Genomic DNA, 5,139 nt, shown 5'->3' with positions numbered 1-5,139 from the left:
CTAAAACTTGACACTCGTACGCTTGCGAGGAAATTTCACAACAAGTTTTTGGCGCCGTTGCCGGGGAGTAATTTTGATTATTTTTTAGTCTTGTTACCAATTAGTCGAAGTTTTAATTTAGAGTTTTCTTTATTTTGATTTAAGTACTAATAAATTGCTATTGTTCTTAATTGCAGTTTATGCGAAGATCTCAAAGTGCGAATTCTTTGCTCTTTGATCCAGAGATTGAACGAACTGCAAGAGCTTTGAGAAAAGCTAGGAGAGAAGAACAATTAAACATGGCTGAAGAAGATGTCAATGAATTGCCTTTGGTGCCAATTATAGATCATTTCAGACCAACGATCCAGGCTCACTATTCTGGAATCGCTAGAGGGACAATAAATGCCAACAACTTTGAGTTGAAGCCGGCCTTAATCAACATGGTTCAACAGAACCAATTCAATGGAACTGCCACAACTGATCCTCACTTACACTTGCACACTTTTCTAGAGATTACTGATACTGTTAAAATAAATGGTTTTTCTGAGGATACAATACGCTTACGTTTGTTTCCTTTTTCTCTCAGGGACAAGGCACGGAGTTGGCTGCAGTCATTGCCACTAGGACGCATAACAACTTGGGAGGGCATGGCTGTGAAATTCTTAGAGAAATTCTTTCCACCATCCAAGGCAACCCAACTGAAGATTGAGATCAGTACCTTTCAACAGCATGATTCAGAACAGCTATACGAGGCATGGGAAAGGTACAAAGATTTGTTAAGACGTTGTCCTAATCATAATTTTGCAGATTGGGAAGAAATAGTGTTTTTCTACAATGGACTGAATGCGCCTACAAGAATGTCTGTGGACTCTGCTGCTGGAGGTACCATATTTGCCAAGGACCCCATTCAGGCTTATGATATGCTGGAACAGATGACTATCAATAGTTATCAATGACCATCTGAACGTATGGGAGTCAAGAAAGGAGTGTACAGTGTGGATCCTCTTACATCCATTACTGCACAACTATCTGCGTAAAGTGCACAAGTGGCTTCTCTGAACAAGGTGAATATCACAGAACCTGCAGGTGTGTCGGTTGCCATAGATGAATCTCATCCACCTGAGGAAGCTCAATATATCAATCCTAGAGTCTATGGAAACTATCGAGGTAACCCTCCTCCTAATACTTATCATCCTGGTTTACGTAACCATGAAAACTTTTCTTATGCCAACAGCAAGAATGTGTTGAAACCCCCTCCGAGATTCAATACAAATCAAGGGGAAGGTAAAGCATCGTTGGAGGATGTGGTGTCTACATTTGTTACTGAATCTAACAAGCGGATGTCGAGGACTAAAACTCGAATGGACAGCATGGAGACACACATGTGTAGTTTGGGAGCTATGATGAAATCCATGGAGACACAGATTGGACAGCTTGAAAATGCTTTGAAGGATCAAAACAGAGGACAGTTTCCCAGCAATACTTAAGTGAATCCAAAAGAGCAGTGCAAAGCAGTTGAGTTGAGAAGTGGAAAGAAGTTAGAAGAGAAAGAGCAGAGCAAAGCCAAAGAAAGTGAAGAACCAGTGACTGAATAAATTGTGGTCGAAGAGCCCAAGAAGGAATTTGAATCTAAACCGATGTACAAGCCACAACTTCCTTATCCACAGCGGTTTAAGAAGAAGACACTTGATGAGCAGTTTTCCAAGTTTCTAGATATCTTCAAGAAGATACACATCAATATTCCATTTGCAGATGCCTTGGAACAAATGCCTAATTATGCAAAATTCATCAAAGATGTAATGTCTAAGAAGAGGAGATTGCAAGACAACGAAGTGGTGAATTTGACAGAAGAATGTAGCGCAATCCTGAAGAAAAAGTTGCCACAAAAGCTGAAGGATCCAGAGAGTTTTACTATCCCTTGTTTTATTGGTGGTTCTAAGGTAAATAGAGCTTTATGTGATTTAGGAGCCAGTATAAATTTAATGCCTTTTTCTGTTTACAGGACTTTGGAGCTTGGAGAAGTTAGGGCGACCACCATCACATTACAGCTGGCTGATCGGAGTATCACATACCCACGGGGTATTGTGGAGGATGTTTTGGTAAAGGTCGATAAGTTCATATTTCCAGCAGATTTCGTGATTTTGGACATGGATGAAGATGAAGAAACTCCCTTGATTTTTGGGAGACCTTTTCTAGCTACTGCACGCGCATTGATCGATGTATACAAGGGAGAACTCACACTTCGAGTTGGTGGTGAAGCGGTGATTTTTAATATTTATCACACCATGAGGGGCCCAAATGAGGTAAGTACATGTAAGAGGATTGAAATTATTGATTCTCATAACTCTTTTTCATGTGCAGGAAGTACGGATCCGCTCGAACGATGTTTGGTGGCGGACGAGGTGGTTGAGAAGGAAGAGGATTGGGAGTTACATGAACATAAAGTATTCCTAGACAGCGCTCCGAAAGAAAAAATGGTGAGTTCTAAGGAATCTGAAACTTTGGAAAATAGTGCACCAGAGGTATCCCCTGAAACTCATGATCTGAAAGCATTTCCTGCGCACCTATGTTATGAATTTCTTGCTTGTCCTGTTATTATATCTGCTCATTTGTCTGCTGTAGAAAAAGATAAGTTGTTGAGAGTTCTGAGAAATTTTAAAACCGCTCTAGGATGGTCAATTTCTGACATTAAGGGTATTAGTCCAACAATTTGCATGCATAAAATTTTGATGGAAGAGTCGTATACTCCTTATGTTGATCATCATAGACGGTTGAATCCCGCCATGAAAGAGGTAGTTAAGAAAGAAGTTTTGAAGCTGTTGAATGCGGGAGTGATTTATGCTATTTCTGATAGTAGTTGGGTATCTCCTGTTCAAGTAGTGCCTAAGAAGGGTGGGATTACTGTGGTTAAGAACGAGAATAATGAGTTAATCTCCACACGTACAGTAACTGGCTGGCGAGTTTGTATAGATTATAGGAAGTTGAATAAATGTAACACCCGGTATTTCTAAATACGTAAATCCGCATGCATAATTAGGATATTTAATTATTTAAATTTTTGATTTATGGGTTAAATAATTATGTGAATTATTGGTGCATGATTTAATTTATTTTAAGCCATTTAACCCATAATTAGTGATTTTTATGATTTTTAGTATTTTAATTATTTGATCGCGTAGCCGGGACCGTGGACGGACGAGATGACAACTTTCCACCCAAATTATTTTATGAGCCTTTTTAGAGCCCTAAAATATTATTTTGAGTTTTATTATCTCAAAATTTTAAGTATTTAATTTTATATAATTTTAGGAGTCCATTTTATTCAAAATTAGTCAAAATAATGACTTTTAATTATCTTTAAAATTCCCCTAATTTCTAATTTCGGGATTTTATAAATTATAATTTAAGTTTCTGATTTGAACTTTTATTTAGAATGTTTAAATTTTATATTATTTTTTTAAAACTTTTAATTATTATTAATTAACCTAAAAACCTATTTTCTTAAATATTAAAACCTAATCTACCCAACCCCACACACACCCACACGTCACTTTCCCATCAGCCGCCATCCCACCCCTCCACTCTCCTTCCTCGACCCAGCAGCTCAAGAAGACACCATAGCCAAGATCTTTGAAGCTCCAAAGTTCATTTTTTTGTCGCCCCGTCGTCCCGGAACCGTCCCACGCCCGTGTTTCTCGTCGTTTACGGTGAAAGGCATGAATTCTTCACTACTTTTTGTACATATCAGATGTTATAATATGTATATTGTTATGCATCGAGATTTCAAGTTTTTTTTTAGAAACGGGTTGGCTTCCTGGGTTGTATGCGCACGGGTTGGATTGTTGTTTTTTTTTTTTCTGAAGCATACTCACGTGGTTCTTAACCATGGTGCATACTACTGCTGGTCTAGGTCCGTAGGGCAAGCCTTGGCCAGGTCTTGGAATGGAGTGGGCTCGGTCGATCGGGAATCCTCAGCATGGGGCAGTAGGGGGCGCAGATTAGGTTGGATGGAAGAGGCTGGTTCGGCGTGGGCTCGGGCTGCATGGGGATGGGCCCTTGCTCAGGTCAATACCGCCCAGAAGTGGGTCACGTCTGGGCGGCAGCACTCCGGCCAGAGGCGGCCGGAGCTGGCCGGCAGCAGGCCCCAAGGGCCTGCTGCTCACGGCCGAGAGAGAGGCTGAGAGAGGGCGGGTCGGTTTTAGGGTTGCAAGGTGGTTCCGGGTCGGGTCATGTGGTCCGGGTCGGGTCTAAAATAATATGGGTTAAGTTAGTTGGGTCCGGGTCCGGGTTATTTTAATTGGGCTCGGGTATTTTTATTTTTAAGTTTTTAAGTTAATTAGGAGTTAAATGTGCTAATTAAATTCCCAAAAATTTAATTAGTACCATTTAATCTATTTGGGCTCCATTAAATTATTTTGGGTTAATTTAATTATTTTTGGGCTTTTATTAATTTTTATTTAAATTTTTAAGTTGGCCAGAAATTTTTATGGGCTTGGGAGCCCATGAAAGTTACTGGGCCTGTTATTGGGCTTTTGGGCCCATTGGGCCAGGGACAGTGTTATTGGGCCTAAGTTAGTCTTAATGGGCTTTGGTTGATTTATTGGGCCTAGAAAAGTTGTTAATGGGCTTAAGTACACTAATGGGCCAAGTCTTAAGTTAATGGGCTTGTATGTCTAGGGCCAGCAGTTGAATCAAACCATGAGAAAATTCATGTGTCCTGAGTTTATATTTAATTATTTTATGCATGAAAAGTTATTTGAATATTTATATGATATTAGAAAATAAATTAAATATAAATGAAGGACACACAAGTTATTTAAAGTACATGCATTCATGAAATCAATTTTTTTATGCTATGATTGAAGTTCTATGGTTGAGCAAATAAAATATTTTAGGTGGAAATTGAAGTAGTGTGGCCATTTATGTATGGGCAGTTTCTGCCATTTATGTATGGGTGGTTCGCCACCAACCTCGTACGATGGTTTCTTAGACTGATCAGTCGCAATATAAGTATGGGTCACACTTACGGATAGGACCATTCGATGTTAAGAAAATAAGTGATCAACAACTCAAGTATGTATGATATTATGTATGTTATGTATAATTCAGTGATTTCTTTAAGCAACATTTATGTTATTATTTTTGAAGCATGCTCATGCA

The 5,139-nt window shown here is 39.2% G+C and overlaps 1 non-coding gene across 1 annotated transcript; it reads right to left on the bottom strand.

Moving 5' to 3' along the window:
* Positions 1 to 675: 675 nt before the first annotated feature.
* LOC140885940 (small nucleolar RNA R71) lies at positions 676 to 781 on the bottom strand. Its single transcript, XR_012151351.1, has one exon. It is a non-coding gene; the product is annotated as a small nucleolar RNA R71 (small nucleolar RNA).
* Between the last annotated feature and the right edge of the window lie 4,358 nt (positions 782 to 5,139).

The sequence above is a fragment of the Henckelia pumila genome, chromosome 2 (genome assembly GCF_033568475.1).
Source record: "Henckelia pumila isolate YLH828 chromosome 2, ASM3356847v2, whole genome shotgun sequence".
NCBI lineage: Eukaryota > Viridiplantae > Streptophyta > Magnoliopsida > Lamiales > Gesneriaceae > Henckelia > Henckelia pumila.
This window is presented reverse-complemented; position numbering and strand designations above follow the sequence as displayed.